Below are 27,512 nucleotides of genomic sequence, written 5' to 3'. Positions count from 1 at the left end.
AGCAGTCATAGCAATTTAACGAAATTGAGGCCGTTTAATATGTATTAGTGACAAAATACTCGCCTAATTACTTCACCTATCACCATCACTAAACTCTCAACCGCCCTGCCTCTCCATCTACCTCCAGCACCCGTGTTCATAGAAGGCATCGCTATATGAATTAAGGATGGCAGCCATCAGCATCTGACACTGTATGAGCCATGTGCTATGATGCTTCTTTTTACGATGAACATTTTTATTAAAGTGTGAACGTTGCGTATCAGGGTAAGGTCATTCGAAACGGCAATAAAAGGGAACTCAACTGTGTAATAGGGTGATTTATTTACAGCTCAATTCCCAAAATAGTAACGTAAATGGACATAAATCACAAATGACTTAATTAGGTTCCTTTTTGATTGGCGAATTAGATCGGCAGCAATTTTTTTGCCGAGAATTTAAAAATTGTTTAGTTAACTATTGCTGCATTAATTGCTAACTTTGATACATTTGAAAGCATCAATTAACGGCATCCAAATAAGATAGCACCAGCTCACTTAGTTTGGAGTAAACAGGCAACGACCGCAACAAATAGGAGAATTTTGTTTTAATATTTAAAGAAAACCGAGATGCAATTTAAATCAGAATTGTGAGAAATTAGATTTATTCGTTTCGTTGATGACAATGGAGAAACCCAATTTTATAGCTGAGTATCGGATACCCAAACAACATAGACTGAAACGCTGCAAGAAATCAAATGATTCTATCATAAAGTAAATTAAAATCAGGAGAGTTCACATTTCTCAAATAATAATTCGAAATTCAACAGGGGCTCGTGGTTAGAACAGGAAGTGACTGGGATCAAAGCTTAGGCTTGTTTGACCTTCCCCCTGAGCTTCGCTTCATTGAAGCCGCAATCCGACACGAACAAGAGATTTATTCCAGATGCTTCAATTGAGCGGGAGGATAAAGCACTATCTTGTACAAGAACGAGTGGAGGTTGTCCTACAGAATTTTTAAACAGATGGAAGGACTGAGAAAAATTATTCGGAAAGTAGTGCGCTATCGCGCCAACTAAAGGACGAGGATTCTCCAAAAAGAATGTTCAAAATGAAAGGAATCAAGTTGGGAAATTACAGCAATAAGAATTCTAGATCATTTGTTGTTATACAGTATAGTGGTGGTGGCCGAATAGAATACAGTGAAAACAGATGAGAAAAATCAATATAATATTATATGAATAACTGTTCCATAGATAAATTTTTGGATTGCAGCTTGATTAATAAAATGATACAAAATTTTGGGGAAAATTGCTGCTAACCGTTCAAATGATATCAAAATATGCTCAAATGATTCACAGTAGTTTCAGTACTAATTCGTTGCAATGCTCCTATTATACAAACACAAAATAAAATAAAAACTAGAAAGTCCAATACGTCTCGACCCGTCTAACCGTGGCTAAGGGGATATTGGATGATATTTTCAAGGTCTACTTTTGAAAAGGAACATACACTGTGGTAATGAAATTTTATAATGTAATTTCATTCAAAATGAAAAGAACTAATAAAAGAAGGATAAGAAATCGGTGCTGTATTACTGTAATCCTTTCTCATTGAAAGGGAGTTTTTTTAGTGGTCACAATATGAGACTAAATTACACTGAGAATTTATGTTTCGAAATTTCGTGTTAAAAAGAGATGAGGTCGATATAAGAGAAGACTTGTTCCGCATCTCTGCAGTCACCGCTCATTAAAGAGGATGGAACACGCCGAGGTAACTCCAGCGCTTCCGCTTCGTGCCAACTCACAATTTTGCTGTGCTGCTAATACAAGTGACCAAAGGCCGAGCCTGCAGCGAACACTGTCATGTAGGCTGCACGCAAACTCTCTAAGGATTTGGGTTTTGTAAATCAATCATAAAATAATATCGAATGAAAAAATTGTACGTATGCAATCGTGAAAACGGACGAGTCGCGAACGTTTGATCATCGAATAAAGCTGGCTTAGATTGTGGCCAGTTTGTTCCGAATTAAAGAAAATGGAGCAGAGGTAGGTCAAGGATTATTTGAGCTATAAATAAAATCGCCGACAGAATGCAAGCTAGGTTTATTTTTAAATTTACTTCCCAGATGAAGGAATGACTGAAAAATATTCAATGAATTCTGAAAGTTCTGCTTTTTTGAGAAAAAATTTCGATCCCTGGGAGAATCTTAGTCAAATGCTCCCCGCTCCGTGCCGAGTGGCTTGATTCTCTGCTCAGTTGCATCATTTCGGTGCACTTAGGCGGAGTACATTAAATTAGGGCGATCATGACAGACTGAAAACTTCAAGCACTGCCATTTTCAGATTTAAGTTTCAGGATCGTAATTTTATATCACGAGGCCTGAAGGATACAGTCATGCATTTCTCGTATATAAGAATCATGTAGAGAAGGCATTGGCTCACTTATATCCTCATCTTTGAAAAGACTTGAGACTTCTTACAGATCATTACCTCAAAATAACTGTCTCCGCGTCTGTCTCATAGATTTAGCATGTTGCTGCAGGTAAATTTTGGTCACCAATAATTTCAACAAAAAAATTTTTGAGTGTCATTTCTAACAGGAAGCCTTGTCAGTTCAAAGTATTACCACAAACAGAAAACGTGAGTATCTAAACTGTTTCATTTCTAAATCGAAGTCAATTCAGGGACATGATATATGGAAAAACGATGAGCTTCTTTAGCTGAGTATAATAACGATTATTGCAATTATCATATAGAATAGCTGGGGAATTTTTTCATACCAAATAATCACCGATTTGTATAGTGTGTCGTACTATTTTTATCTTCTAAACGATTAATTATAGCTTCAATAATTGAGGTCAATATCCAGGTCAATAATCAGGTACAGATTTTCGATGAGCCTACTTAGAGATACCTATTTAAATACAATGATTTTATAATGGTGGAGCCAACTCGCAAACTGAAATGTTTCATGTAATCATCAGGTTGAAAAATTAAATTCAATTATGTTCCCTTCATTAAAAAGTGTTAGGGACAACATTTATTCAAGTAATTCATTTTTGCGTATCGTCGTTCACACACTACGTTTCGCCTTGCTATTTTTTGTGTTTTCCATTTTTCTTTGTTCAATATAATGATTCATTTATACAAGCAAATTTAGGCATACATTACTGTTAGAAGTTAATTTTGCGTGGTGTTGTCTAGCGCAATACTCGTGCACTGTAACTGCACTCAGCGGGAGGCTTATCCCAGAGTTAAGAGGTCGTGGAAGCACGTAGTGTTCTGGCATGCCACATTGCCTAAATACTTAAATAGGGGTTAACCAGTGACGAAAGTTGAGAGATCAAACGTAAAGTCAAAAGTAGGTAAATTAAGGACGGATATATAATATTACTCAAAGCCATGAAAGATCTGCAGAAAGCTAGATGATGTTAGTGGATTTGATAACAAACTACCATTATTACTTCGCAAATTAACTTTAAATTAACATCATCATTACACTCGAACATTAAAAAAATTTAAGGTCTAATGACGAACCATTTTTAGTGAGTTAGTTTTCATTAAGAATACCTTTTCAAGTTTACTTACTCGTACTTTGAATTCAACATAAAATTGCTTCACAACATAATGATAAGGTTTACAATATTTTGATGTTGGGACTAGAACACGTAATCATTATTTACTGCAGGATGTTTTAGCGAAAATACTAAAACTTCTGTTTTAAAATTGCAGTGTCGTGAAATAATTTTTAACCCGCTCACACAATAAATACTAAATTAAGTGAACTTTTTACTGAGAAATTTATATAAAGTTCACCTAACACTTGAATGTTTATCCAATAACATAATTAATTACTATTTAGTGCAGGCTGGTCCATTCATATCATACTATGAAGAAGTACTTCTTGGTTTTGAACGCTAATGTCAACGCATAACCTTTGCCATATTTTCACCTAATGATAGCTTCCAACCCTGTGTCGATAAAGAAGATGTCTAATGCATCATGCTTTTGGCCATATTTCCACCTAATGATAAGTAGGTACGCATAATAACCAGCTTGATGCTCCCATGCACAAATGTGAGCAACAGAAATATGTATACGAGGCGCATAATCTTATCTCACCTTTCTATTTTCAGTATTGGCCGCTATATCACCTCAGCCAACGGTAGCAAGTTATCAGTAGCAATGTTTACTTATTTCTAGATAAGATACCATAGCACTGCATTAGGATTTTCCATATAAAATACTTGAACTATGCTACAAAAAAGCCACATAAATATTCAAAAGCCAATTACATATTTACATAAAAATTAGTTGCAAAAAAATACTGAGTTCCTATTAGTTAGGACACGAGAACAAATTAAAAACATATTTTTCACTCCTCCCTCATGATCAGGTTAGCCACACGTATCGGCGTTGACATTGAGTCAGATATTAGAATATTAATTACATAAACACGTAATGATGTTTGATGAAGCTTAATTTAATACTTTCTAGTATTCAAACCGTATACGTATAAGTTTTATCCGCATGTTAAGGACCGATGCGGCAGGTCTCTGAATATTGACAAAGACAAATACAGACAGGGTTCTTATTCAATCGTGACGTATAAGGTACTCAGTCGATGTTCTCGCGAATTTCAACACTGTAGTACCAAAAATTCTGATTTACTGCGCAAGAAAATATCTTAAACAGCCACTAGAACAATGCACCATGAGGGACTCAATTGGAAGCATTAAAATAAGCAAGAAGCGTTAAGCGATTATTTTGAACAATAGACAACGTTCAATTAACTTTGTTCAAATGTAAGAATTAACGTTCAATCGATGTTTGTGTAAACGTAAAACGACTGGTGACAAACGAGTTTCGAAGGAGCGGACATTAATTGAGGAGAATCGTAGCGCCTAACTGGCTTGCTTCAAAGTATTGTTAAATAATTCGATTACTTAGTACATTCTGACAAATGTTTATAGTATATTATCGACGCAACACACAAGAAATTCGATTGCATTAGTTGAATTCAATTTTTAATTGAATGATCATACTTGGAGTTTCGATGAACATATAATTTCCTTGGTGGAAAATAAAAACACTTGTCAAAACGTTCTTAACCTGGCCTCGTCAGCAAAGAATAAGAGAAAATTACTGCGTTGTTGAAAAAAATACAATTTCATTATCAAATTTAATAGATAATGCTAAAAATAAGGAGCTAGATTAAAAACAACTAATTAAATCCTACCTCATTAAATCTTTCGGCGGCAAATTTCTTATGTCCAATAAAAATCAGTAAATAAATTATATAAAACTGAATGCATAATAATTTAAAATTGCGTATCAATAGCGAAGCCAATAATTCTCAATCTGAATTCCGCATTGGATCACATGCTCATGATAGCTCATCCTAACTAATCATGCAACTGACATAGTAAGAGAAATATAATCCACTTATCAAGCGCGATCAGTTAATTACATCACTCTCAAATCTAAATTAGCTGCGCGCTATAACCTCAATCCTTTGATCTCATTAACAGCGCTCTTAACAATTTTTAATTTTGTTATGTGTTCACGCTTTGTGAAACGCTTTCAGCCTTGCTGAAATATTTCAAGGTTGAACCTTTTTACATACAATTTAGGAACATTCATAAATGTCAATAAATCGAAGATTTTCGTTTGATATCAGTTTTACTCTGTAATCCAACTTTTTTTAAAATTGAGCAGAAAATGAGATAATGTATTTTTTACAGGCTTGTACCTATAAGGCTTGGCTTACTGAATAAAATGAAAACACTATAACTTAGACGGTTTATACGTGAAAATTGTACTGATGGAAGATAGTTGCTTGATAATGAAAGTCAATAGATTTTTGTGACACACTGTTTCATTCAAAGTCAGTCCGCTCGTTCCCTTTCCTGTGGGAACGAACGGACTGGCTTTGAATGAGACGGAGTGTCACAAAAATCTATTGACTTTCAATAATGCAATCAAGTATCTTCCATCAGTACAATTGTCACGCGATCGATGTGACGCATCAACATTACAATTAATACAATTTTTCGTTTCATTCCAGGGAAAATTATTTTCTATGAAATTTTAGAGGTTACAGAAATGTGATAACTGCATTTTTTACTAATTCGTATGGGAAAAGATTCTAAAACTTAGCTAAATACAAGTTCAGGCTTCCAAGAGATGATTGAATACACACTTGAGCTCGGAATGAACTTCTTCATCTAATTTTCAGTACTAACACATTAGGAATTATTTCCGAGGATCTTAATGCATCCGAACAAAAGACTAATAACATAATAGCGACAAGAGTTTTTCAGGCAAATAATACTCAGCTGGTAAAGAGAAAGAAAATATTATTAATTTACTTGGATTTGCCGCGAGTTGCTCTAGCTATACGAGGACTTACTTAAGAAAATTCGATTTAGAGATCAACGTAACAGAGAATTTTATCAGCAAATTTTTGTCAAATTGTCAAATACAAAGCAATTTTCTAGACTAGATTGATGAATTAAAAAAAGTATATTACAACTGAATTGCAAGTTTTTTGTTCAAAAAATCTTATCTACGGTAATCCAAACGTGCTGAGTTTAATAATATGTTTCAGTTATAACATAAATTCCAAGAGGATCAAACGTTGGCGGTTTGCATTTAGATTTTAGACCGAGCAAGAGGCAACTGTAGGGGTTTCTTCAGGCACTGATTCTTCTTGTGTGATTCTACATATATATAATCATCTGCTGATGATGATCTGCTGTATCATCATTACTGTTTCAGAGTTCATCTGCTCATATAGAGCTCTTCACCTCCTATCTTATGTTACAACTGTTCTCTCTTTCGTGTGAATGCAGATTCTGTACTATAATTCTCTCGATGATGTAATCTATAACTTTTTTTCGTGTGCTTGCACTCCTCTGGTTTTCTTGCTTCATGCTTATAAGCTCTCTTAAGTGCGCTTGCAGTCTCCTCAATTCCCTTTCTGCTTGCTTAAGTTCACTTTTTCCTGCGACCACATCACTCAAAATTGCCACAAAAGACGGATTCTTTACAAAGTAGAAGTAAGATCTCTCGCGTTCTCATGATACGCATGCATGCATTCTCATCTTCGTTTCATTGGTTTATTTTTTTTTTTGTGTTCCTCTATGGCTGCAACTGATGATTCTATCTTCCTTATGTCTTTGTTTTAACCGGATCTCTTTTATGCCTTATCGAAATAACCTCTATATCTTTGACTTCAACTGAGCTCGAAATGGCTTGCTAAAAGTTTTCATTTTTTCGTTGGTGATTGATCCGGTTTCCTACTCGATGCAGTTGTTTTCATCTTTTTTGGAATTTCTTCATGAATTAGCTGCATCTTGGGACAGAATTCATATATTATTCATAAATTTATTTTTTGTTTTCATGCGTCGCATGGAGTTAGATTGCCATCCTCTTCGTATATTTTTTTAGATTCGATGAATCATTCAAATTCGACTTCAGTTTCACAGTATGGTTTCTTTAATTAAACAATTCAGAGTCCAAAAGTTCGAGAAACTTGTTTGATCACCGGACGAGATAATTCCATATTGAGAAGTCAATAGCCCAGAAGCTGAACGGTGGCTACACGAAGGTAACACCCTAACAAAATTTTGAGTCGCCCCAGCTTCTGGTAATCCAAATCAGAAGCTGCCGCGTCTGTAAATTTTCACTGGGCACGAAGGCTGCAGGGAAGCCGCACGGAAACTGCATGCATGAGGCAGAACGGAGGCAGCTCGGGAGGCTGCACGAAGGTTGGACGTAGGTTGAACAAAGCTTAGTAGAAGCTACGTAAATATTTCATGGAGCCTGCCCCAAGCTTCACGGAAACAGCCATGAGGCAGAACGGAGGCTACTATTGAAGGCTGCACGAAGGTTGCTCGGAGGCTGAACGAAAGCTTAGTAGAAGCTACACAAATATTGCATGGAGGCTGCCGGCCAAATTAAGCTGCACGGAAACAGCCATGAAACAGAACGGAGGCTGCTTGGAAGCAGCACGGAAACTGCTCTGAGGCTTTGGTCATGACAGGCGTTGGTCGTGCAACAAATCACTTGTGTTCGCACGTAAATCTTGTCCCCTAAAGGGCTGCATGGTGAGAACAATGGGCCAATGAACTAAAGGACGCCTGGCGTTTACACAGAGGCAGCGTCATTACTGTAGACTTTATGAGTGACTACTGGTTCAACATGATTTTTAATAAGGTGTTAATTATGAAATTTGTGGAGATTACTTTGATAACAAATTATCGTATAAGATATAATTTATTCAACATTATTAGTCAGAAACAAAGTCATTTCCCTATTCAACATATTAACGTACAGGATTTTATTCAAGTCAAGCTTTTGCATGCAAATTTGAAAGAAGTAAATAAAATTTACCGTACAGACACAGCCTATATAATGTTAAACCATATTGTAGTGCTTCCGCATGGATAAATTGAATACAAATGAGAAATAAACACATTTTTTAGTTGTCTAGCTTATATTTCCACCGAGTAAATAAAGCTAGCATAAATTATCCCATGCTATAAGGAAGGTAGTTCTCAGTTTGCAAATATTCTTTTAATAAAAATTACTAATGAGCGTTTAATCACAATTTGACAAAAGTCTGTTGAATCAATAAGGAGGAGGTGGAAAATAACAATAAAAATAGAAGCTAGGTCATCGTATTTACACCGATATTTAGATAAGCATATTACTTTTGAGTCTTTATACGTTTTTTTCAAGCATTTAATCCCTGAACAAATGTGATCAATTAAGTTAGCACGAGTATACAACATTATACAATTAAGAATTTTGATAATTATCCTCGAATGTATTGAACTTAGTGAAAATTCACAGGAAATGCATGGCGCTGATATACCTAAATTATTTTGTCAGTCGTAACTATTGTTGTCTTGACGTACAGAAACACAACAGAAGCAGGAGACAGCCCGTGTATACGCTTTATCAAGTTTTGATAACTTAAAATTTAAGTAGACAGAAAAATACAAAAACTTTTTAACGTGAAAACACACAATAATTGATTAACTGTGAACTGAATCAGAAACAATAAAGGCTTACAACAATTTTTTTAGCTTTTGGTTTCTCACAAGAATAGAATACATAATTTAACTCTTCCTGCACTAAATTGATCCATGAGAATTATATACTATTTTCGGCATTGTATACGGGAGTTAATTCAGAGAAAGGCCATTTACACCATCACGAATAAAAAATAATATATAAGAGTTGTTCTTTTCCATCGTAAATTAACGTTTTCGAAGTAACACTTTCATATCGTGATGAAGTGCTCGCAATTCTTGGCTTTGACGTAACGTTAAAAATATTTCCTGAAAATTCTTTCACAGAAACACTTAGATCAAAAAATCAAACCAATCTACGAATTTCACACGATGAATTTTCCCGTTTCGCTAGAAAATCAGAATCTCGTATGGCGGTTCAAACGCCTCTGTTAAAGAACCGCATTTTTCTTTATCAGCACATATATAATTGAGGAAGCATGAAAAATCTCAAAGTTTTTCTTGCCATCGACCAAGTTTTATGAGAGCAATTAGTGGAAAACTTTGCAATGAATGACAGTGAAACGGTGAAAATTTTCCAGTAAAAGTTTCAAGGAACACGCTTTCGATAATAACTTTTGCCACGTAGGAAACTCCCTATATGATGACCGAACGCTCACTAGAGTAGCCTCTAGTGGCAACGCGTCAGCGCATAATGAATGGGCTAACTTCTTAAACTATGGGGAAAAAACTCTGACAAAATTACGGTCTCAAACTTAAAATGAACAAAAAAGAACTAAAACATATAGCTCATGAAGGTTTCGATTAGGGCGATAAAAAATTCGTTCGCAATACGACATATGAGGGCATATGTATTGAAATAAACAAAAAAAAAATGAACAAATAGTCATTCCTTCAATACGCGAACTTGAGAAGCAAACCCATGACCACACCATGCAGGTGGAGCGAAATATGTGGGCACGGATGAATAATTAAATTTTACTTGCCAGACGAGCTATAGATCCGCATAACGTGACAGTGCGGTATTGATTAGCGAGCCATCGTATCCGTGACTGAACAGTGAACATCTTGCAAGTCATGACCAAGAAGGACTGCATCTAAAGATTCCTGAATAAAGGAAGCGTAGCGTGTAGCCTACTCGCCGTGAAAATCGATTACTTATCACTAAATTTTGGCGAGACATGTATACCGATTACGTTATTGATAAATATCATAAGGTGTTGTTAAAACTACTCCAAGTAATTATCTTGTTAAACTATTAATTTTTCATTTGCTGAAAATAAAAAGCCGATGATTGAAAAAGCCGAAAAATTATTTAATTTCCTTTGCAGTAAACCAAGCAACTAATAACGTACTTATCGTACTTGTCCTTGTTTTCATGTTGATTCTTTCTCAGATATAAGGCAAATAAAACTAATACGTACCAATGAACAGAAAGCTATCATTCTTCATCGGAGCTTAACGAGAGGTGCTACAGACGTTAATTACAAAAGTAGGCCTAGCAGTTATCGCAAGAATTTCATCAGCCTATCATTATTCTCATCGACAATACATTATTTTTTTATATAATTCAGCTAATGACTGCCTCATGCTCTCTTTTAAAAATCTATTTATTAGAATATATTGCTATATAACACACTTTACTTCATCTTAAAGTCATATTACGAATGCAATACCTGATGTAATCTAAATGAAAAAGTAGGAAAGCCTGGAAGTTACGATCTACAAATGAGGAAACTCGCTCGGATAATAATGTTTCTAGAAAATTTATATCTTCTATAGTTTATATTTTTGTTGTGTTTAGTGGAAATAATATTGTCTGCTCATTTCTACCATAAATATTTTTTCAGAAAGTACAGACAAGTACTGTAACACCTCACGTACAGTCCACTCAAAGTTCCCAGATTGAGGTCATCGAAAATCCATGGAGTGCTCCGCTGAAGGAACATCGTAGTGGCTATGAACGCGGTCAGTTCTGCATATTTGGTGTCGCAAAAATATCGTCACGTCCTGGCCGCAAGGTAAGAAGATTTACGTGGAAGCAGCGTATACGACATATTCCTCATTAGAACACGTTCCAATAATTTGGACCAAATAAGTCGAAACATCACAACACTGGAATAAGAAACTGTCAAAAGAGCGCGCGAGCAATTCATTAATCATATGAAACTTACACGATTAAATTTTCCCAGATATTCTTCACGTGAACTTTACTGGAGGAGAGGACTTCATGCTTCCAGTATTTGGAATATTCATTTAGTGGGTAAAATGAAATTCTACCCTTTTGTGAGCCGCTGCAAATAATTTTTAAATGAAATAGATGAACAATATTTTCAAGTTATTAGTCAAGGGCGCATTTGAAAACAATATTCCTTAAATAAATGTGTAATCAATACCTTTTTAAATCTATTTTATAGAGAATACAAAAAAAAATAAATTTTGAACCGAAACTCCAATCAAACCCTGAACAATCATTTCAGTAATTCTTAATAATTTTTATGCACCTATATGATCTGAATTTCTCGACGTTGCACCACGAAATTGGAGATAACACAACACGAAAAGAAATATTTACATCAATGCTTCCAACAATGGAACATTCGACTGATTGGATGCAGATACAAACACCTCAAATGAATGGTAACATGACGAAAAGCAAAGAAGCAACACTAGATTTCTGGTCTCAAAGCTTGAGGATGCAAGTCAACAATTCCGGCTTCCAGCATAGAAGTGTTCGATGCTCAAGTAGCCGAGGACGCATTCCATCAGCAGGCAAGTAATTCAGGTTCCAAGGGAAGAAGTCAACTCTATGACGTCAGAGGCAGAATATCGGGTTCATTCCTAGAAGCCATCCGAATGCAGTCAATTCTATCCTACCTACCATTTCTCTCCAGCACACAAGAAACAAATATTATCATGGGCAAGCAAGCAATCAAATTACTCTCTAGCTAGAAAGATATTTATGTTTCATGGCAAAAATCTCCAACGTCGAGTGTCGTCATTCCATGAGCAGAAGACTGCGAGAGCTATTCTGGCCAGAGCAATCGTAGACCGGCGTCGTAATGGCGCCACTGGAGCCGGAGCACGACGACGAGTCCTAGCCAAGTCACTGCCTCATTTTTCTCCTTAGGAATCGATGAGTTTGAAACCACCTCAATCCGGCTGGATTTACTGGGAAATCCGTGACAGTGAGTCCAACTCTTCACATTCTGATCGGGCATTTCAGTTTATGGTTAGTGTGGCGTAGTGTGTAAATCCAGTGAGTAAATAAATACATCCATTCAGTGAGTAAATAAATTTAACGTGGGACAACTATTAAACTATTCATAGGAACTAACTGTCACTAGAATTATATTATCCAATTTAAATTACTACCAAAAACAGTTAAGCTCTTTCCTCTTCTGTGAAGTTTGAACTTGATCGATAATTTGATGTAAAGTGGACGACATTTGTTGCAGCACAATTTTTGACAATTTAGACAAGCGAACGCCTGTTCAAAATCCATTAGAAAATCTCATACGAGTAATTTGAGTAACCATTTATGTTTTCGAAAAATAAATTGGCTGGTGAATCTATTCAATTTTACAACGATCGTTTCTGACGTTTTATAAAAAAATCTTTGCGTGTCAAACAGGCTGAAACACGATTGAAAGTTTCCTCCGCAAAAGACAATGAAACATGGGCCGGCAAGACTGAAACGAAAATATTAATTCGTAAATTATTTTCCATTCCTCACATTTTCTTGTGTCATTTTAGTTAGACATGAGAAAATACACGTAACTCTCGATTACTGAGCAATTTCAGTCAAGGAAATAAAAGTCGCAGCCATCAGCCATGAACAGCAGCTGAAGTTCAGATCCAGCAGCTGCAGCCTGATGTCGTGCCCTGCTTTGCCCTGTAAGTTAAGGGGCGACACCTCGACAACAGCGTCACTAAAGTTTCGAGAGGGTAGCAGAACAAGTTAGGCTTGTGTGACAGGACTCGGGACTTAGCAGTGATCTGATGTGGGCCAAACCATTAGCTACAGCCAGATCTTTAGTTTTCCAGCTCTCAATTCTTTCAGTCCGCAAGTGTTCATGAGTTATCTACAGCAAAGGTGCATTGTGGTAATTTCCGGGAGCTTGTATGTTTATTAGGATTACCAAGCTTTAGTTAAGTTGATTTTTGTCCAATAGCCGTTGGAGCTCTGGAGCAGCTAATTTCTCCAACAATGTAGACTGTAATCCAGAATAGTTAGAGTCGTTAACAAATGTAAAAAACAATCGTGGGTCATGGTATTAAATCTGAAAACGATATTGAGATCAATTGACAAATGTGTTAAAGACCATAACCTAGATATTCATCAGATCAGTGTTTGAGAATGGACTCTTAGAAAGAGAATGGAGTTCGAGAATGGACTCACTGTTTGAGAATGGACTTACCTCTTTGAGACCAAAGTTGAAACTACACAGTAAAAATCTTGAGTTCAAATATAGAACCGTTCTAAAATAAATGGAACCACAGAAGAATCCACTTTACATCTTCTAGCGAGTTGCTAATGCACGGAAGCGGAGTAGCAGTTCAGAGAGTTGATAAAAGATTAAACAACACAGCCACGCCACAGAATTATGCTAGCCTAAAATTTAAAAGCATAATTATATTTGTGTAAATGGGGATTCTAAATTATAATTGGACCCTTCTGTCATACAAAATTAGAGATGAAATTTATCATAGAACCTTAACACAACGCTGATCGATTTAAATTATATCAAATACTTTTCATTCTAAAGCTCAAGAAAAAATACTATTCAGTACGCTACTGCTAATCGTGGAAGAAAGATCATCTTTCAAAATGAGTCTTCTCATTACCTATGTTTATTTTAACGTGCTCAAACGTTTCAATCGTCTATTCATAATCGAATAATTTTTACATGCTGTGATGAGCTATTTTCGTATAAATTTCAGAGCACATGGATTCGTTTGCAAGATAATTTTTCGGTAAATATAAGGCCTACAGCTGTACAAGATTCTGAAAAAGCACCATGAATGCTTTAAATTTTCACAACTATTAACCCTACCATGATTCTATGATTATTTTTATAATAAATTTTCATTTATGAGCAAGTAACTTCAAAGCTATTCATCAGCATAATAACCTGCGCATAAAAGAATTCTTTGTGCAACAAAAGCAAGGCTTGGCCGAGCGTAATGCAGAGGTGCTCTGCTCCTGCAGAACAATCGATACCCTCCCCTACTAAACGTCGCGCCCCGCAGCTCAGTAGGACCAGAGAAATTGCACCGCTTTGCTCTTCTGCTGCCTACGTATTACGGCATAAAAATCGCCCGTACCAAAGATACCGTACGTACAAAACTTGTTTAGTTTACTGTAAAAGACACATGGGTGCAAATTGCTGTAAGTCGCCGCTCGTAAAAAGATAACCAAATATCTTGAACGGAATGAATTAAGAATATTTTGAGAAATTTAGAAGCTCCGGCATCTTTTTGTATCGCTTCTATTGATAGGCAGTGAATCAAGTGCGGTGGCGACAACGTTTCTTTCACGATGAAAATAAGTTAATAGTACAAAATTTGCAAATTTCTTTATTAAAGAAGACTTTCTTGTAATCCGTCATGCTCACGGTTCGTGACGTCAGAAGATAGTTTTAACAATTGTTGCGCCTCATAGGTCTACGATACGAGTTACAGATTAATATTAGTACTGCCTCATACGTTCAATACACGAACAATATTGCCATTTTTAGCGCTTCATACGTCTAAGATACGAGTTACAGACAACATTAGTACTGCCTCAAACGCTCAAGACACGAACACAAGTAACATTTGTACTGTCTCGTACGTCTAGGATACGAGCACTAGATTACAACACTTGTAGTGCTTAATACTTCAAGGATACAAGCACTGGACATAGGTTACATTGAAATCTTTCATTTTGACGTACTTTCCTTGAAAAACTTTTGGTTCCCGTAACAGGCCTAAATCACAGACTGCCTGATAGATGGCAAATTGCAAACAAAATAGGCCATCAATCTTACCATTGTGAGTGGGCGATTTAATTCCATTATAAGATAGGGATTGGCCTTAGTAACTGGCAAGGCTTCCGCAAGTATTTAAAATAAGTTGAAGGTGCATGATTTTTCTCTAGCACTTGAAACCAGATAAATTTCTTCTGTAAATCTTATTACATTTTATTCTAAAATTATATTGTGTTGTGTACTCCTGTGTGAATAAAGAATTAAGAATAAAAAGAATGAAACGATTATTCTATCAGGAGCAAAGCTAAGTTTTTATAATAAATTCTTCAGATTTGTATAATCAATACAAAACAATTTGATAATCACGCCTATATAGTGCGCAATACAATCAAATATCGTGGCAAAGGGATTGTGTGTGACCTTGAAAGCCATTCGCCATCCACTAGCTGACTTACTGCATGTGACAGCGACGAAACATAACTAGTTCTCATGTAGGTACTCGCGTACACGGATTCAATTCAGATTCGTAATCAGTTTATTATTTATATCGTACAATTCGCACAATGCTGTCAAGTTTCACTGTCACACTGCTGTGATCACGAGAGCGTCAGATGAGCAGACTTAAGTGCTAATTCATGTATATTTTCAGCACTATTTTATGAATAGAATTATTTTGTTGACGCAGACGATTATGTGTTTTAATAGAATATAAAACTATGACAGGCATGATCCAAATTTAATGTTGTAAATTTGTGTAAATCTTTCTTAAATCTTTCTTACATCTTACATCTTTCACGGCCAAACAAAACGTGTTACTCTAATGCAGAAACAGATATTACAAAAATTTGTGACAGATTGCAGTGCTTTATTAACTGTGACCTTTAAACCAATTGATACCCTTTTACTATAATGGCTTACATTTGATTCCATCTAGAAAATTTCATCGAAAGAAGATATTTCTTCAGGCTCACTTCTCATTGTTTACACTATAAAAAGTAATACAAACATGCTAGGTATGAAGGGACAAAAGCGACGTAATTTCCTAATCGTTTCCGAAATTCTTGAACAAACAATTGAAATCGTTTACTGAGAAAGCTGTATCCGAAACAAGGATCACTTGAAAACGGTTGCCCCATTTTGTCGAAATTTAGACAGCTTGAGCTTTCGCAATCTAAGTCTTCGTGAGAGTGAGAGGAGTTTTAGCCTCACGACAATCGAACTCGGAAAATGTTGGTAGCCAAAATGTACAGTGCACTGAATGAAGGGAAGATATGTCTGGCATAAAGAAATGTCGCGATGAAACGAAGTAAAATTAAAAAAGAGTGTGCATTGCAAACTTATACCAGGCATTATATTTGAATTATTAATAATTTATTGTAAGTAAACTGGCAGAGTAAACGCACATTATGTATAGTGCAACACGTAACAACCAGCTGATACTATGGGTATATATACTAAATAACATGTTAATTACAAAATAGGAAACATAGATTAGATAGAAGAGAGAACACAAATCACTAGATAGACAAGAGATCACCAGAAAAACTATTATTTGAGATAATAGACTAGATTCTTCATAATGAATTCCAACGCAAAACCAATTATATAATTTCTTTAAATATATTTCGCACAATATTTTAATTTTCAGTATATCTCATTACCTAAAATTATTACAATTGATCTTCTATATAGTCGGACAAGGTCATTTCTCTATACTCGTATTTTGACTTTTCATAATAAAATCTAAAATACCTTTCTACCGCATCCGTTTACTTGAGATTCAACTACAAGATATTAATGGAATAACCCATTATCTATTTCCGATCATACCATGAACTTGAAATTATATACGGAAGAATGATCATCACTAAACAAATAAATACATGTTTAAGTTTCCGCAGTGAAAAGCAACTCCGACGATCCAAAATGGAAATGGATTGAAGATGAATGGCTTCGATGACCCAACGTGCCTTAAAAGTGATAAATTTCCATGGGATGTATAATAAATTCAACTTGAACTGAATTATAGAGACACTTTAAAACACTCGCATAACAAAAAACTGTGGATAAATTTCAGTCGAAAATTCGAAATTTACCTACATTACAAAATATTTGGAGGATTGTCGAATCATTGTGCGTCAAAAAGTTTGACAAATAATTCCTTTTTCTATATAATCACGTCAATAAAAATTTTTATTTACTTCATCAGCATAATGCAAATAAAAATTCAACACATAATAATTTTGAATACAAGTAAATTTTAATAATAATAATAATAATTCAGAATAATTTAAAAAATTTATAGCGGACCAATAATATGTCAATCCGCGGTAACCTTCGATCATAACTCTTCTAGGCACAGACGACAAATCAGCAGAGGTGTCGTTTTGGCAGCCTTTGGTTAGGCTGGCTTCGATCGACGGAAATAACACGTTGCCCTCGCCCGATCAGCAATATTTGAAAACATCAGGCGACTTTTTTAACGAGTCTTGCGATCATTTTATACGCAAAAAAATTCATTTATATCGCATTCGTCGTTACGCTTAAAAAAGAAACACTCAAACGAATTTTTTTCACCACTTTATTGCTTCACAGTAAATTTAGTTTGATTCTTCGCTTATTTTCAATTAGAATAATTTCGGCACGATATATAAAATTCACATTTTCAATTCGCATGATCCATCTGAGCAAACGAACACACAAGAGAACAGTGCCTAAGCATGCAGCAAGAAATTACCTACAAACTATTTAATGCTTGAGGTAGCAAAACAATGAATATTTTCTCGTTCTTTTTTCCCATACAGAAATTTCCATGAATATTACTGATTTTTAGCTCTACTTTCGAATTAATTAGCCAGTTCCGTATTGGAAAGAATATTTTCGCGTCATTAGACCAGGAAACCAGCGCATTGCATACAGACGAAAGAGATGTAAGCATTGCTAATTGGATCCTCAAACAGCATTAGACGTGCGCTCAGTTACTCCAGCATTTGCATAAACAACAGGAAATGAATCAAAATGAAACACGAGGCATTTTGTAGGTTCTTCGAAGACGCTGTTCTGTTCTTCTGAGTTAAATCTTAATTAATTTCAGAGGAATTTTCTATTCGTATTAATGCAGCCAAGCGGTATATACGCGAATATTAAAAAAAAGGATGTGATTAATTTTAATTCATTACGGCATACTAAGAAACATATATGAATGAAGGAATATGAATTGAAGATAAATTTCGCAGGTGCCGAGAAAATTCTTGCTTACCGAAAAAAGGCTCAAAATTGAGAAGTGCTTACCGCACTTTCCAATCGATCAGTATAAGCGGGGGAGGAGCAGTCGTAAAACTATGCCATCATCTGTCGTTAGGTAGACCTTCCCTACTAAACTCCCGACATTGCTAGGCGGGCGGGCCTTCCCTAAACTTCCGAAATCACTGAGAAAGAGCCGGAGAGTACAGCAAAAATAATCATCATACCAATGACTATATTTAACCAAAAAGTTTTCTGAGCACCGATATGAAATTGACTTCGTCAGCTTCAGTCACTTTGTACTAATCATGTTATTTGACACGAGACTGGCTATCCACAAAAATGTTAACTTAACTTCTAGACACTAACTTAATTCACCCTCATCCGAATAGATACTTGAAAAAGTACGCAATTCAAGCAGATTCAATAAAATTTCAATGAGATTACTTAAAGGTATTGTTTAATATTAACTTCAGATTTTCTTTAATCATGCCTGTAATCGGACCGCATCGACTTTAGGCCCGAAATTTGACACAAGTAGTGGGCCGATTTTTTTGTAGCGCACTTCGTGGGTGCTGTTTCAAGCCTTACTCAAGGTCAAATCGATGCCGGTCTACACCTAATTAACAACACTAAACTTTTTATCCACAGTACCCTCTCGCGATCTTAGACTGGCTTTTTCTGTTCGCTTTGTTCTCGTTTCACGCGCTAAATTCTAAGTTTAGCATCACTTGAACGCCCAACTTCGTCATTTCGAAGCCGTTATCGACGTAAACAAACGAAGCTTCCTATTCGCATTGCGATCACAGAGTAATGTAAAAGGGATTTTGCTCTACTTCCATAGAAATGTTGAAACGACCCTTCCGGCGTTTATGGCTCATATATAGATATGAATCATGATGCGAAAGCTAACCAAGCAACGATAATCGATGCGATAATTCTGCATCAATCTTGGCCTTATCGATTACGCATCTCATACTTATCATTTTACCACGGGTGGCGTTGTCAAAACTCATCATTATTCCGTTCTCATCTAAAACAATAAGAGCACAGTCGCGGTTGCCCCTCGTTCTCGGCCATGCCCGAAAAACAGTTCCATCAGATTCAACCACCCCACGCATACCTTTTGCAATAATCAATCTACTTAATTAGAGTTTAAACCTAATTTTTTTTCCTTAAACGGTAATGAGAAATGTTAAATATTAGCTTGCTCAGTTTATAAACAGCAAGGTAAACAACAATCATTTCATGTATGTTATTAATGTAGGGCCAAGACATTACAATAAAGCTGCCTGTCTGCGCTTCGTTCGCACCCAGTCAGAATCATACAGCTAACGCTAGTTAGGACTTCGGTCTTTTGGAGAGCTGCTTCAACCTTGTGAGTTTCCCACGCTTTTCCAACTCAAAGCCGGTAATCATGACTTTCATGATGAACCACCACGCCGTACAATGATGCAAGCTTGTACAATGTACAATACTCGACAGCGATAACGTGCTAACTACGGGCACAACATCATACACAGTTTTGAATTCCTGATATGCATGCTTAATGCTTCACTAAATGCACCTGAAAGATAATTGCACCACAAGATGATCTGCATCCATGATAGTACTCAAGTTACCAACAAAGTATACTTAGAAAACGTAGATAAATAATATAATCAGAGATTAAACAAAAGACCAATCAGTCAAAAACTTTCATATATTTCTAGAGGGTCAGATCAGGAATAGATGCAAATTACAGACATCAACTTCACTATAGACGCTCATAGGTTAAATTTCAAAGTCCATGTAAATTTTATACTTACAATAAAATTTCTAATTTAGTTTTCATGGTATGTAGGCCACAGCCACACTTTATAATTTTTCTATTTCAATCTCCTATTAGCTATACAATGAATGTTACTCTCACATCACTGGCTGTCGCTTCTTGATATTGTGTGCATGGTCCTCGAAGCTGTATAATTCGTATTTTATTTCCACCTCACATTGGAGGTCATGCTGAAATACTTCGGCAGGCCCTAAATCTTGAGATGTTAGCAAATAAAAGCAGTGGCATTATCAAACATCGACACCATTTCTGTGCTCTTATTTGCTTTTGCACTGTGACCACTATACGGTGGTAATGAATAAAGAACATTACAATATAGGGTAGCTACACATTCCCTGTGATCACCAAAATTTGATAAAGAAACAATCTCGATTGTCCACTGACAGCAATCGTCTCAATAATTCAATGCATCTTAATATTTATCCAATTGCATTCAATCAGTCACACAACGACAATAAGTAGTTAACAGGGTGGAATATGTTCGGTAGGTTTAGGCCAGTAACTGAAATTTAGAAGACTTTCTCTGATGCGAGATCTGCTGGTTAACCATATTGCGAGTGCAGGACGTAGCTTGCATATCATTCAGTAAGACATTGAAAGAGCGTATCATGGCACTGAACTTAGGTATCCTGGATGTAACGTAATCTGTTGAGCACAAAGCTTGCACGGAAGTCCCCGTTTGTATAGGTTGCATTTTTCTACCGCAACGTGATTGACGTAGTTTAACACGAGGCTTCATTACCAGTTTTGAACAGAAAAAGCGCGGGAAACTCATTGTTTATCTTAAGCCATCCGAACAAAAGCTAGCCTGGAGTTCTTAGACGAGTTTATAGGAGACTCGCAGCACGTTATTGCATTTTATAATGCACAGTATTGAATTGTTTTTTGAAAGTGAGCAACGCGATCAATGGAAATGTAGTGAACACTGAACACAGCATTTTCGTTAATGAGGTATAATATATTTAGATTTGACTAATTTTATTGAAAGAGATTGTTCAGAAGTGCACAATAAATTTTAGACCAAAACTTGTGCCTAATTCCGGGCAAAAAGAATTCGTGAGGTCCGTAGAAACTAGATTCATCACAACACAGCTCTCACGCCTCACAACACAGTTTGAACGACAGTTTACCGTCTGGTCGAACGACGCCAAAATCCATGGATATTCTTCTGTCAACTGGCGCTGCAGCAAACAACGCATCATAAATTGGAAAGTCAACATGACGAAAATTCGCTGATCCATACGGAAAGTTTAGCATCATTGTTTCATACCACCTGCGATGCTGCGAAAGGCTAAAAAATTAAAGCGTTTGAAGTGTTGCAAGTGCTACGGATATCGCATAGGCTAGCTACTTGTAGTTGTATGTAAATTATTTACCGTGCAATGGAGCACATGGGAGCATTGTTTAATATATGTACAATCAAATCTATCATATATAAATGGACAACCATTCATACATACTTCATAAATGGGTCAATATCATCGGTTCATTTTCATTTAAACGATAAGAATTCAGGTAGAAGTCGCAACTATTATTTTTACACTTAACGATACAAATCATACAATAACTTGATAAGAGTTAGGTTAAGCGATAGAGTAGCTTGAAACGAATACCTATACCTAGGTAACAATTTTTGAACTTCAGGTACTATGTGAATCACTACCGAATTAGATTTAAACTTCCATTTATGGTCTCTTAATAGTAACACGCTCAAGAATTACCCACGAAGATAAATACACATTGTAAATTTAGAACTACAAACCTTTGTTGGGTTCGGCCTGAGAGAATATTTCCTTCCTTGGCAGTAACTGCAAGTGTTCACAGTAAATACTTCTCTGGCCAACTTCCGTCATGCCCAAGTATTTCAGGAATATTTGTTTAATCCTTGAAGAGAAGCTCAAGAAATTCGAGCTGGTTCACACAAACTTTCATTCTATTTTCTCGGCATCACAGGCAGGAATCATCGAGCGAATGCCGAATGACATGACTACGGAGGAGCCCGGGCGCGCTATTCGCTTACTACACCGCACAGCCAACACGGAGACGCACACACACCCCGTCACTGCTGAGTCCTAACTGAAACTCGTCGCTGCTGCGTGGTATGTGTCCTGTGGATTACAAACGTCCTGCAGTGATGGTTGCAGATGTTGACCATGTTGCTGAATATATATAGTTGCAATTGCTTACAATCTTGTTGACCATTGATCGTTGCAGTTATTAATCACATTCTATTTCAAAAATACAATGATCGCAAAAGTGACATTTATGAATGCATTTGAAAGGCAGAGTGATAGGCAGATGGGTCATTCCTCACAATGATAGGCAGATAGGTCAGGTGGGGGTATGACATGAAGACATAGCATCTGCCTCTGGAGCCACGATATCCCGAAATTATGAAGGCACCGTTGATCTGCAATCCAAGCACAGTCCTAACTTCAAACATATTTTTGCAGATGTAAGCAACAGATCCAAAACTACTTTAAACATCAGACGATCACTCCAACAGTTGTCGAGAATTTGACCACCGGAGAAAGCCGGGAGGTTGAAGCTCCAAATCGTGGTTATGCGTTTCTAAGATTACTACAAATCGGATGCAATTTCCGTGGATGAAGTGAGCTGAAGCGTGGTTATAATTTTTGCAGTCTCATGTTCCATCGCCTAGAATTATTATTCAGAAGAACGTTCTGCGATGAGCGAAACCTGATACTAGATAATGTTTAAATTATTTTCTTCTGTAAGATTACCATAGATATCTTTTATTTCGTCTTTGCTATTGCAGGTGTAATTTCAAACCAGACCTGCGCCTATGCAGCACATTTAAGCCATGACAACAATCACACAAATTTATAGCCTTCTAGAAAATGTCGTCTGAAAAGAAGACATCACGAGTTTATCATCGTTCGGTTCCATGCTTTTTTCACCCGATTGCAGACTTGAAGCCAAATTTATGATCATGTTGAAATTTTGGAGTATGCAGGCTCTGAATTACTGGGAGCCTGTAAATTTAACTTTTTCGGATATCAAAATTGCAGAGTTAACTTTCTTGGAAGCATTATCAGTGTTAATTATAAGAAATGAAGCGTGAAACAATTGTGATAATCAAAGTCAGCTGCACCAAAAATTCTCTATGAACTATGAACAGTGTGCCGGAATGCGGTCGTTTTCAGGGCCTGATTGCTAAATTAGATAACCAGCAAATGGAAAAAATAATTATGATAACTAAAAATTAACAAAGTATAGTGTTTACGACTGAAATAAATGATTCTTTTCTTAATTTACATGCATCAGGCACATGGATGTTCTCCGACAACTTTCATTCAACAATCATTTCAATTTTTTTTTCAATGTACAGGGATATTCTAAATGACGGACCCAATTTAATAAATTCATATTTGTTTAAAAATAAATTCAAATGAATAATTTCATTTAAATAAATTCAGTTTTAACTTATATTTTCATAAATACAAATTTATTAATTTGGGACTACCATTTAGAATACCGTAACCCTGTACTTTTTTCTGCTATTTGTATTTTTAATTCTACAAATATATTTTGCAACTTTATCCACGGGAATAATCACTAAAAAATTAGATGAGATTATATTCCGCCCATCATTCTGAACATTGCGATCAACGATAATCAACATAGAATAGCCCTGGCAGGCCAACAAACCTTTGCTATGCATACTCGTATCATCTTGTGCCAAGTTTTCACCACCTAACCTGGATCGATCCAAGCAGACAAACATCCTATCGATTATCAATAACTCACTGTTTTGGTCTAGAAAAATGTGTATGAACACTGCGGGCAAATTGTCGAGGAAGTCAAGCATTTCCATCTTCAAAAAAGAAGAATGAAGGCCACAACCGATTATTAATTGAGGCTCTCCTTGATATTAGTTGTTTAGTAAAAAGGTTCGTGACAGAGCTTTTGCACGCGATAACTTGCTCTGCATCGGTTATTGCACAGCACTTCAAGGCCAGCTAAATGAAGGATGCATGCTACTGACTTATGGCTAGAAACTCTGTAACATTCATCACCAACCAGGGTCGTAAGACTTATCAACAGAGGCTGCATAGCTAACTTATTGTAATGCTCGACGAAGAAAACATAATTCGTGTTCCTCAAAATTTCAAGAATTATGAATAGTTCTTCTAGATTCTTCTTATTTTAAAGTAATATTGATCTCTCAGTAACTTTATTAGAATGCGCAACGACAAAAACAGTATTTAACATGTATTTAGAACATGCGACTTAGTTTACAGCATATATATATGAATATCAATTTTCATTTATACAGATAAATGCCATATGTGTTAGTAAAATCCTCTATTAAGGTACCTTATACAAATCGCCCTGAGTTCAAATCGAAGAACGATCGAATGATGCCTTTTGACTACAAACATTAAGGGTTGATATAATCTAGTTCTCGATTTATGATAACGGGAGCAACCGAGCACGATAAATGAGTGTTCACTAAATAAGTAAGTGTTCACACAAATATTTTCTAGGGTGATCACTATTGAATTCGTCATACAAATATTTTCTTAAACACTTCAAAGCATCAGAAAAGCAAACAACGAAACAACAGCTTTTTGGATTATCTTCAGAAGGATTAAACACGAATAAAAGCCACCATACCCTTAGATTAAAGATTATATCGAGAAACGAATGTGTTATAATACCGGGATGTTTGCTGTTCATACTTCTTGGAGAAAATTTCCCTTACATAAGTCTTTTTCGATAGTTATGTGTACAAATACCTATGAACAATTATACAACTCTTTAATTAGATGTACGAATACTTATTGACAGCTATGGAACGCTTTAATTAATGGTATATTGTGTTGGTAATGGTAAATATTTTGTTAACACAAAAATGCGGTTTAATTATTTATTCATACAGTGACGTATGATATTCGATTGATATACTCAATTGCTCGACACCTCCAACTTAGGCGCTCGTTTGCAGGCCAGGCTGCTGTCTAATTGTCACGTACTTGTCGGCTCGCATCTGGCATTGACTCATGTTTTTATGACCTATAATGGCACGGCTGCCGAGTGCAGACTGCGATATTCTACGCCATGCGGTCGTCTTGAAGAGCCTGCTTCTCCACCCGGTCGTTGAAGCTCAAATGGACGCTGTTTGCTCAAGCGTAGTCACCTATTTGTTGAGCCAACACAATTATTCTCATAGATACCTTGACTGACAACTATAATTGAATGCTTCTGCTTAGGAATCTGTAATGAGGAAAGCGCATTCGATGGCAGTCGCGACCCAATGCTGAGCCTGCAATAATTTCCTCTCTGAGGGTGAATGAATGCTCATGCCGCAAGAGGGTGATAAAATAAAAATAACTAATCTTTCATTTGGATTAACATTCAAACTTTTCTCGTGAATTTTTAAAAGGCTTTCATCTTCTGAAAAGCTATGGTTGATTAAAAATCTTGCAAGCAGTTTTGAAACCTGTTTGCATTGCATTTTTTGTGTTTCGTGTGAATGCAGGGAAAATTAAGAAAATTGTTTTAAATAACTATGAAAATGCATGTTAATATTTTGAAAAACGAAAGGATCATTAATGAAACATTTTTGAAAATGCAGAAAATTGATTGAGATGGATATAAAATGTGAGGAAAGCGTAAAAAATAAATAATTGAATGGCCAAAATAAGGAAATTCACAGCTAAAAGCTAATTTTTGCTTATTAATTTCATTATTGTGATCAAATACGTTGTGGAAATGAGTGAAAACTAGATGCCGCGATGCACAATTACTTGAAGTATTTTTGGCCGAATTTGAGTGTCTTTTGAATGACCATACCCACAACTATATGAACATTCACCGTCAAATTTAAAATTAATTTACCGAGTACAGCAAAGAACAATTTAATAATAATTACCATTTGGCTAGAAAATAATAAAGCATAATTCATCATTAAAACGACATATACTATGAAATAGAATTGGAATTGAATAGCACAGCACCAATTTCAATCGTTTCTAATTTACAAAACATTAACGCATACATCCCTTATGTACTGTGCTCCATCACTTTACAACGTAATAAGCGTACAAAATAACGGCAAAAATTATAGACCTTTCCTGATACTATTAACAAATATGGGTACTGTCACTGGGGGATTGTCACTGTGGGATCCTGCGTCATCATCTTGTAGGTGCTGGAATTATCGGCGCAGCATAGCTGGCCGCCGCTGGCTTCCTCAGGCGACACTCAGGCAGCTATTGATTGGAGGCGTGGCTGCCTGTGTCCAGGTGACTGCCAGGGCCCGTGACTGCAGCATTACTGCATTACTGCCTGCAGCATTACTGCATTACTGCCTGCAGCATTACTGCATTACTTCTTGCAGCATTACTGCAATACTACTTGCGGCATTACTGCATTACTACTTGCAGCAGTACTACATTACAGCCTGCAGCATTACTGCATTACTGCCAGCAGCATTACTGCATTACTACCTGCAGCATTACTACTTGCAGCATTGCTGCATTACTATCTGCAGCATTACTACTTGCAGCATTGCTGCATTACTACCTGCAGCATTACTGCCTGTAGCATTACTGCATTACTACCTGCAGCATTACTACTTGCGGCATTCTGCATTACTACCTGCAGCATTACTGCCTGTAGCATTACTGCATTACTACCTGCAGCATTACTACTTGCGGCATTACGGCATTACTACCTGCAGCATTACTACTAGCAGCAGTACTGCATTACTACCTGCAGCATTACTACTTAAAGCATTGCTGCATTACTACCTGCAGCATTACTGCCTGTAGCATTACTACATTACTCCCTGCAGCATTACTACTTGCGGCATTACTGCATTACTACCTGCAGCATTACTGCATTACTACCTGCAGCATTACTACTTGCAGCATTGCTGCATTACTACCTGCAGCATTACTGCATTACTACCTGCAGCATTACTACTTGCAGCATTGCTGCATTACTATCTGCAGCATTACTACTTGCAGCATTGCTGCATTACTACCTGCAGCATTACTGCCTGTAGCATTACTGCATTACTACCTGCAGCATTACTACTTGCGGCATTACGGCATTACTACCTGCAGCATTACTACTAGCAGCAGTACTGCATTACTACCTGCAGCATTACTACTTGCAGCAGTACTGCATTACTACCTGCAGCATTACTGCCTGTAGCATTACTGCATTACTACCTGCAGCATTACTACTTGCGGCATTACTGCATTACTACCTGCAGCATTACTGCCTGTAGCATTACTGCATTACTCCCTGCAGCATTACTACTTGCGGCATTACTGCATTACTACCTGCAGCATTACTGCATTACTACATGCAGCATTATTACATAACTACTTGCAGCATTACTAGTTGCAGCATTACTGCATTACTACCTGCAGCAATACTACTTGCGGCATTACTGCATTACTACCTGCTTA

At 36.4% G+C, this 27,512-nt stretch overlaps 1 long non-coding RNA gene across 2 annotated transcripts in view; it reads right to left on the bottom strand.

Moving 5' to 3' along the window:
- Nucleotides 1–22,109, bottom strand: part of LOC108665478 — a 41,368-nt gene extending 19,259 nt beyond the window's left edge. For both annotated transcript variants that reach the window (XR_007156631.1, XR_001930449.2), the window contains exon 1: nucleotides 21,827–22,109. This is a non-coding gene — a long non-coding RNA (uncharacterized LOC108665478). The remainder of the gene's footprint in view (nucleotides 1–21,826) is intronic.
- Nucleotides 22,110–27,512: the final 5,403 nt, after the last annotated feature.

This window comes from Hyalella azteca, unplaced genomic scaffold (genome assembly GCF_000764305.2).
Source record: "Hyalella azteca isolate HAZT.00-mixed unplaced genomic scaffold, Hazt_2.0.2 contig4447, whole genome shotgun sequence".
NCBI lineage: Eukaryota > Metazoa > Arthropoda > Malacostraca > Amphipoda > Hyalellidae > Hyalella > Hyalella azteca.
Note: the sequence above shows the minus strand (reverse complement) of the source record. Positions and strands in the feature narration are given on the sequence as shown.